Below are 9,563 nucleotides of genomic sequence, written 5' to 3'. Positions count from 1 at the left end.
AAAAAAAAAAAAAAAAAAGTTAGAAGGTGGTTTATTTTTTGACTCTAATTTTGCTCTTTCACTTTCATCAGAAAGATTGTGAAGTGACCTTTGTGCTTAGACCTCTCCTCTTTCTGTGGGAGTCTGAGGGTCTTGCCACCTCTCCCCAGCACATTGCCACTTCTAGATACCAGGATCGCTTCCTCCAAGTAATGACAAGAAGGCAACTGGTGGGGTTTTCAGTGTGAACAATTTGGGGTACTTCAGACCTATATCTTTTTCCTAGACCATCATCAACCAGCCTTTTCCCTGCATACAGTGCCAGATGCCAGTGCTCTCAGTATGGCTGTGTCCTCCACAGTGTACTTTGTTGCCTCAGGTCTACACAGAATGTGGGTTCTATTGCGCAAAAAGTAACTGGCTGCCACATTTGCCACACTGACTTGTGCCTCCACGCCTGTCTCCCATTCCTACTTGGAGCTGCCCTGTAGGCAGCTGTGTGAGGTAGACCCATTCTCCCCTTGTCCATGCTAATGACGATTGGGCCTCACAGGCAAGGGTGGTTTTGCTGTTTCTGCTTTGGCCTCCATGGCTCTGCCTGCAAGAAGATCTGTAGAGTAATCCTGACTTCCAGAATGAAAGGGGTCATTGTTTCTGGCCATGTGGTGCTCATGTGGGGCCAGGATTGGTGTCCTGGGCAGGGGAGTGTTCTACCTGGTGGGCGCTGGTGCCCCATCACTGCCAGGAGCCCCAGTGGCACCCTGTGGGTAGCTGTTCTGAAAGGATTGATGTTTGGTGATGAATGTCTTGCAGGAGAATTTCTTTACTTTTTTTTTTTTCTTTGAGATAGCTTCTGGCTCTGTCGCCCAGGCTGGAGTGCAGTGGCACTATCTTAGCTCACTGCAATCTTTGCCTCCTGGGCTCAATGAATCCCCCACCTCAGCCTCCCGAGTAACTGGGACTATAGGCGCATGCCACCACGCTCAGCTACTTTTTGTAGAGACAGGGTCTTGCTGTGTTGCCCAAGCTGGTCTCATACTCCTGGGCTCAAGCAGTCCGCCCATCTCAGCTTCCCAGAGTGCTGGGATTACAAGCATGATCCACTGTGCCCAGCCATAACAGGATTTCAAACTTCTCTACACCTAACCCACTGTGAGATTCTGGGGGAGTCATTTGTGTTCTACAGCAGTGCTCCACTTATAATTCAGCAGTGGCTGCCATTCGCTGGCTTACTGCACTGAGCTCCCATCACTGACCTCTCATTTACTTTTCATGCCACTCTGAGGATGGTCTTTTCCCTTACTCGCACTTGACCCACAGAGCTAGAGAGAGGTGGAGCCAAGGCATGAACTCAACCCTGTGGGTCCAGAGAGCCACGTGGCCCCTCTGCCCTACTAGGTGTCTTCCACATTCAGGATGTCATTCAGTTAGTTTTGTAGCCCTGTGGAACAGGTGATCTCTCCTTTCTACAGAAAGGAGAGAACCTCACATGTGCCTTTCCTTAAATCCTGTAGGTGATTAGGGGCACAGCTGAGATTGAACCTCCAGTCTATGCTGCCTCTACTCTGTGTATCCCGCCTCCCTCTGAGACAGCAAGAGATGACAGAACTTAGGAAAAATTTAAGTGTCAGACAGGCATGAGGACCTGTGAGGTATAAGCATCATGTCAGGACAGGGTACATGGTTGTTACCCTAGGGACTACTAGATATAATTTGAATTCTTTTGGTCCAAGAAATCTGAGGCTGTCATCCCTGTTTCCTTTCAGTGGACATACACCTCTTGAAGCCACGGATATCTTAGGTATGAACCTGGCAACTGCCTAGTGAACGTGGGAAGTGAACCTGAGGTCTGTTAGGTGCGGGAAATAGCCAAAGGCCCTGGGGAGCATGAGATGAGTGACTGGCAGCTCAGAAAGCATGGAGTGGACTGACTGGTCCCACCTGCACTGTTCTGACCCTGTGCTGCCACTGAGCAGCAAAGAGAAAGCAGATCTTCAAAGATTGTATGTCAGTAAGGGAAACAGATACATCAATTATGTATCTATTACAGTATAGCATAATAGGGACCACAGGGAAATAGCAATCGGGCACAGAAGGGCCTAGGAGAGAGAGTAACAAAATTTGGGGAGAATAATGGAGTCTTTCTGAAGATGGCAGATTCTAAGATGCCTTTTAAATGATAAATGAAGTAGTCTCGGGGAACCAAAGTAACTTGGGTGAGTTATTTTCCCTCTTTGAGCCTCAGTTTTCCACATTAAAAGAGGAGTACCAGGCCTGCTCTGAGGATTATTGTGGCAAATACTTACGGTAATGATTATCAAATGCTTGGCACAGTACTTGCATGTTGTCAGCATTCAAGAAATGGTACCTGCATTTGTTTTTAATAAAATTGTTGCTGATAATTATAGGCAAGATTGGGGGACAGTTAATAACCTCCATGTCCTGACAGTCTCAGCCTGCACAAATGGGACCTCCTGTATGCAAGCTGGTTTGTAACAGGGTTGAGAATGTTCTACAGCAGTGGTTTCCAGCTTGGGCCTCTATACTCATTAAGGATTCTGAAGACTGTAATGGAGGGAGATGTGGCCTGTAAGGTATTTACTGTATTTCGATGGAATTCACAGCTTTGATTCTGTGATGCTACATGGGCTATCCAGAGGAGAAATCATGCCCTGCCCGTCTTTGTGTCCCCTGCATTTGGCATAGGACCTGGTAATTTTAGTGCCTCAGGCTATCCATCATTGACCTCAAAATCTCCCATTTTGCTGAAGCTATGTGTTTACTCTGACAGATTCTGCTTCTTAAACATTTGGCAGATCCACATCCTCTTCCCCATCTCTCCTAAACACCACCTAATCTAAGCTTTTGTTTTCCTTCTGCATTATTACCAGCTGGCTCATCTGACTCCAGCCTCATCCCTCCAATCCTTCCTCCTCATGCTCCAGAGTGACCTTTCTAAAAGCATAAACTGTATCTCCTGCCTACCTAAAACTGTTCCATCAGTGAATGTAATTTTTCAAAAAAAATTTAAGGACATAGGCAATTCTCCTATAACTTCCCATTACCTAGAGATTCAAGGCAAGTTCCCTTTGAAATCAAACAGACCTGTTTTCACATCCTTGCTTCCTCACTTAGTGTCCATGTGATCTTGGCCAAAATTACTTAAGCTGTCTAAGCCCTAATTTCCATATAAGGTTGTTTGAGAATTAAATGTAATGTAGATAATATATTTAAAACATATATCCTATCAGCACGATAGATAGTAGCTGATAATGATGAACTACAGATGTGAATTGTGATCAGCGTGGCGTTCAGGCCCCCTCATGATATCCTCCTGTTTCTGTTTTTCCATAGTTTTAGTTCTTTCCCCTCCCTGCTTTAAACTCTGTACTGTAAGTTTTCAGAACTTTTAATAGTTGTCCTAAATTTACATGTTGTTTCATAACTTTATGCTTTGTGTACAGAGTTTCTTTTGTCCCAAATGTCTTAACCTCATCTGTTAATCTCTTACTCATTCTTCAAGACCTGCTCTCAAGTAGTTAATCTCTCACACACACACAAACACATGCATACGTGCACGCACACACACATGCCCGTGCACACACAGAATCTTTCCTGATCTACACATAGATTAGACCATATCTTTCTCTATGTCCCTACACCCCCTTGTGTACCTTGTGTAATTGTACTAATTTATTACCCATTTCCCTTTTACTTGTGAGTTTCTGGGGGGAGCAGTGATTGAGTTTTATGTATCTTTGTTTTCCAAGGATCTAGCAGCCACTGAATAGATAGGTGGAAGATTGGAAGGCACATATGGATTGGGTTATTATGGTAGATGAAATCTTGTAAAACATCTATGCTGGAAACTTTATTAAAAGAGGCTTTGGGCCAGACATGGTGGCTCATACCTATAATCCCAGCATTTTGGGAGTCTGAGGTGGGAGGATTGCTTGAGGCCAAGAATTCAAGTTTGCAGTGAGCTGTGGTTGCACCACTGCTCTCCAGCCATAATGGAATAATTGGAACTGGATTAATCCTCTCACAATTAACAATTAAAACTCTGGACAAATATGAAAACAGCTGTTTTCACATGTTGGACAGCAGACAAGACAAGATTGTGATCCCTGAGTCAAAGGAAGCCAGTGAGGTGAGGCCCACTGGCTTTCTGCCTTGAGGCATTTCTGGATACTGGTACTAGAAGGAGAATTCCCCCCAGCAAAGCACAACAGTCTTGGAGAGCTAAAAGGTTAAAGAACAGTTTAAAGAGAAAATGGTTTAAATTTGCAGGTGAGAGTATCAGATACGAGGGAGCTATTCAGCCGAAGAGCTCCAGAAACCCGAATCGACAAACCTACCAAAGACTAATCTGCCCATACATAGGGTAAAACTCTGACAGGAAACTATATGATGAACTGTTATCAGAGCTCACACAAGTCTAGGAATCCTTCAAGTTCTGACTAACCAGAGTCAGAGATCTTGTTGATCATTCAGGACAATGATAAGAGACACTGATAGGGCATGTCTTGATAGTACATCTAAACAAGCTAAAAAGATAATTTTAGCCCTGCCCTGAAAGAGCTTAAAATTAAGCTTTGAGAGGCACAAGAGAGGGCTTTAGAGGTCCTATAATGTGCTGGATTTTAATCTGAGTACCAGTTACATGGGGAAGAATTTGTCAAGCTAAGCACCAACGGTGTATGCATTTTTATGTGTATACGTTAAACTTCAATAAAAAGTTTTAAACAAACTTAGTTCTTTTTTAAGAAGCCTTTAAAAGATCAAACTGATGTGCAAGAAATCTAACCTGGTGTCAAAACAAACTTCAACCCTCTTTAAAAGAAGGCATCAAAATCCAATATTCAATAACATATCATTCACGGTATCAAACATCTTATTTAAAAAGTGCAAGACATGTTGCGAATGAGGAAAATGTCACCCTTAACAAGAGGAAAATTAATCAATAGACCCAAACTCAGAAGTGACAGATACGATAAAATAGCAGATAAAGACTTTAGAGTAGATATGATGAAGATTATAAGTATGTTCATGAATTTAAAGGAAGACCTGATTAAATGAAGGGAGAGGTGGAAGATATTAAAAAAAAAAAAAAAATGAATGAGAACATCTATAGGCAACAAGTATACCTGGAATGAAAAAAAAAATCACTTACGGGATTAAGAGGAGATGAGATGCCACTAAATAAAACATTAGTGAATTTGAAGATAGAGCAGTAAAAACTCCTCAATATGAAGCTGAGAAAGGAAGAGGACTGGAAACAGTTAACTAAACTCAATGAACCTATAGCACAGTATCAAGTGGGCTAACATACATGCAGTTGGAGTCCCAGAAGGTAAGGAAGGTGAGGAAAGATGGAAAAAATATTGTAAAAGACTATAGCTGATTTTTTTTCAGTTTTGATGAAATAATACTCAGAGCTGCAAGATCAAACCTGAAACACAATGGACCCAAACAAAACCACACAAAGATACATTTTGATTAATTGCTGAAAACTAAAAAAAACTTAAAATTATCCACAGAGAAAAAGATACGAGAAGTAATTATAGGAGACTTATTGCCAGAAACCATTTAAGGCAGAAGACAATGGAATGACATTTTTAAAGTAATGAAAGATAATTTTTATCAACCTGGAATCCTATATCCAGTGAAAATATCCTTCAAAAATGAAAGCACTGAGATGGGCAGATCACCTGATGTCAGGAGTTCAAGACCAGCTTGGCCAATGTGGTGAAACCCCATCTCTACAAAAATATAAAAATTAGCCAGGCATGATGGTGAGTGCCTGTAATCCCAGCTACTCAGGAGGCTAGGATGGGAGAATCGCTTGAGCCCAGGAGGCAGAGGTTGCAGTGAGCCAAGATTGTACCACTGCATTCCAGTCTGGGTAACAGAGTAAGACTCCATGTAAAAAAAAAAAAAAAAAAAGGCAAAACTGTGATTTTTTCAGACAAATAAAAAATGGGAGAAATCATTGTCAGTAGACCTGCATTACAAGAAATGTAGAAAGAAGTTCTTTGTGGGGGGAAAATGATATTACAGGGAAATTTGAACTGTAAGAGAGTGAAGAGAACCAGAAATAGTAAATATACAGATACATGTAAGAAACTTATTTTCTCATCTTTAATTTCTAAAAAGGTTATTTCAAGTAAAATTAATACCAGTGGAAATATTCTACTGGCGGTGATACCTGTAGCAGGTGGAGAATAGCAGTTTGCTGTTTAAAGGTTCTGGTGTTACCTGTATACGAAAACTGGCATAATACTATTTGAAGGTACACTTATAAAGTTAAAGATTTATATTGTAAACCTTACAAGGGCCACTAAGGGAGAAAAAAATAAGACAGATATATAGATAATAAGCCAATATCGAAGGTCCAAAACATTTTGTGGGGAAAGAATAAACATGACAACAGATGGAACAAATAGAAAAGTTAGCAAGATGGTAGATTTATTCGACCATGTTGGTTATTACATTAAACATACATTGTCTGGATACTCCAATTTACAGAGGTTATTCTATAAAAAAGCAAGACCCAATTGTATGTTTTCTATAAGAATTCTTCTTTAAATATGAAAAGACAAATAGATGAAAGATGGAAAAGATGTACCAGTCAAATGCTAATCAAAAGAGAGCTGGGGGGCAGAGAAACAAATCATCCTTATAGATATATACCAAATAATATTTGTAAATACTGTTCTGGCCAGAAAAAGGGACTTAATTTTCTCTTGACCCCCTACTTGGGTGTGGGCTAGACTTTATTTATTCCTTAAAAAAAAAAAAAAAAGTGTATGTAAAGACAAAAAGAGTAACTTTAGTGGAGAAACTGGCAGACACTATGTTAACCAAACGATCAATTTTAACATCACCAGTGATGTCATGTGGATGTCATATAATCACTGATGTAATGAGGATACTTCACCTCTGTGATATTTTTTTCCAAAAATCCACTCTAATCATGGCAGAAACTTCTAAGAAACTCAAATTTGGGAACATTCTACAACAGGGATCCCCAACCCCTGGGCTGTGGATTGGTACCAATTCATGGCCTGTTAGGAACCGGGCCACACAGTAGGAGGCGAGCAGAGAGCAAGCTATTACTTGAGCTCCACCTCCTGTCAGATCAGCAGTGGCATTAGATTCTCATAAGAGCGTGAACCCTATTGTGAACTACATATGCAAGAGATGTAGGTTTCGTGCTCCTGATGAGAATCTAATGCCTGATGATCTGAGGTGGAACAGTTTCATCCCAAAACCATCCTCCGTCGCACCTCCCCACCAGCCCACTGGTCCGTGAAAAGATTGCCTGCCACAAAACTGATCCCTGGTGCCAAAAAGGTTAGGGACTGCCATTCTACAAAATATCTGACTAGCATTTCTCACAACCATCGAGGACATAACAAAGGAAAGAAAAAGAATGTTATAAACCAGAGGAGACCTAAGGGCACATGACAACTACATGCAATGTGGCATCCAGGATTGGACTCTAGGATAGAAAAAGGACATGAATGGAAAACTGGTGAAATTACAATGCAGTCTGGAGTTTAGTTAATACTAATGTGCCATTGTTAGTTTTGATAAATGTAAGGTATGCCACCTTGTCCAACCTGCCCTGCTTTGTTGTTGCTGTTCTGTTTTGTTTTAGGGTTTTAGCAGCCTGAAGCCATAGCTTTTAGTTTCTCTGTCTAGCGGTAAGTGGGAAAGAGGGCTGAGAAAGGGGCTTTACTGGCCCAACCAGAAAGAACCTAAGAACCCAGGACAGAATTCTCCCCCTTGGACACCCCTGTTTAGGGGAAACTGAAACTGGATAAGGAGAATATGGTCCTCTTTGCACTATCTTCGTAAATTATCTGTAAATCTTAAAAAATATTCCAAAATAAAAGTTTGTTTCAGAGAAAGAGAGAAATGAGTATTATGAATAACTTTATGTCTACAATTTTGACAAATTAGGTAAAATGAACAAATTCCTTGAATTACAGAAAGTGACTCAAGAAGAAATAGAAAAATAGCACTATTTCTATTAAAGAATTGTGAGCCTGTAATTAAAACTTTCCCACAAAGAAAACTCTAGGCCCAGAGAGCCTCCCTGGTTAATTCTAAAATGTATTTAAGAAGAACTAATACAATCTTAACACCAACTTTTTCAAAAAACAGAGGTAAAAGAAAGATGTCTCACCTTATGAGGTCAGTTTACCTTGACTTGAAAACCAGACAAATAATTTACAAAAAAAGGTAACTACAGACCAAGATACATAACCAATATAAATGCAAAAATCTCTAAAACAAAATATTATCAAATTGAATCCAGCAATATATAAAAAAGGATAATAAGGTTTTTTAAGGATGTGAATGCAGGTTGGCTAAATATTTGAAAAACCATGTAATCTATCATATCAATAAACTAAAAAGGAAAATAATAAGATATATGCAAAAAAAATTAGGAAAAATTCAACACCATTCATGATAACAACTCCTAGAAAACTAAGTATCCTCATTGTTATAGTATCTAGAAAAGACCTATGGCTCATATCATATTTAATGACAAAAGGCTGATTTCTTTCCCTCTGAGAATGGAAAAAAATGTACCTGCCTTTATTTCTGTTGAGCATTGTACTGGAGGTTCCCACCAGTTCACTAAGACAGGGAAAAGAGGTAAATCTCTAACGATTAGAAAGAAGTAAAATTCTCTATTCAGACAATTTGATCATGTATATGGAAAATTCTAAGGATTCTCATAAATGAATTTAGCAAGGGTGCAGATAAAGTGAGTGTATAAAAAATCAAATGTATTTCTATATACTAGTAACAAGCAATTGAAAATGAGATATTTTAAAGTACCATTTAAAATAGCATATAAAACACAAAATACTTAGGAATAAATTTAAGAAAATATGTTGAAGATTTGTATCCTGAAAACTATAAAACATTTCTGAGAAAAAATTTAAAAGACCTAAATAAATGGAGAGATATTCCATGTTTTGAATTGGAAGACTCAATATTTTTTTACTCAATATTTTTAAGATGTTAATTTTCCCTAAATTGATCTATAGATTCAATATAATCCCAACCCAAATTCCAGATGGCTTTTTTTTTTCATAAACTTGACAAGCTGATTCTAAAATGTGTATGAATATGCAAAAGATCTAGAATAGCCAAAACAATGTTGAAAGAGAAGAACGAAGTTATAGGACTTATATTACCTGTTTGCAAGACTTACTATAAAGTTACAGTAATCAAGACAGTGTAGAAAGACATGCAAATCAATAGAACAAAATTAAAAGTTCAGAATTAGGGATACACGTAAGTGGTCAATTGATGTTTAAACAAATATAGCAAAGTAATTCAAAAGGGAAAGAAGAGGGATCTTTTTAGCCAATAAATATGCTAGAACCACTGAATATCCATATTGAAAAAAAGAAGCCTTGACTTTTACCTCATGCAAATATTAGCTCAAAATAGATTAAAGACCTAAAAATAGAAGCAAAAATGATCAAATGACTAGAAAAAAATAAGAAATCCTCATGAATTGGGGGTAGGTAAAATTTTCTTAGGACATAAAAAGCACA

The 9,563-nt window shown here is 39.0% G+C and overlaps 1 protein-coding gene across 8 annotated transcripts in view; it reads left to right on the top strand.

Annotated features, from left to right (window-relative positions):
* DENND1A (DENN domain containing 1A) overlaps positions 1 to 9,563 on the top strand; it is a 545,539-nt gene that overhangs the window by 351,798 nt on the left and 184,178 nt on the right. The window lies entirely within an intron of this gene.

The sequence above is a fragment of the Sapajus apella genome, unplaced genomic scaffold, assembly GCF_009761245.1.
Source record: "Sapajus apella isolate SASKATOON/1434 unplaced genomic scaffold, GSC_monkey_1.0 scaffold76, whole genome shotgun sequence".
NCBI lineage: Eukaryota > Metazoa > Chordata > Mammalia > Primates > Cebidae > Sapajus > Sapajus apella.
The sequence above is the reverse complement of the archived record's forward strand: the minus strand, read 5'-3'. Positions and strand labels throughout refer to the sequence as shown.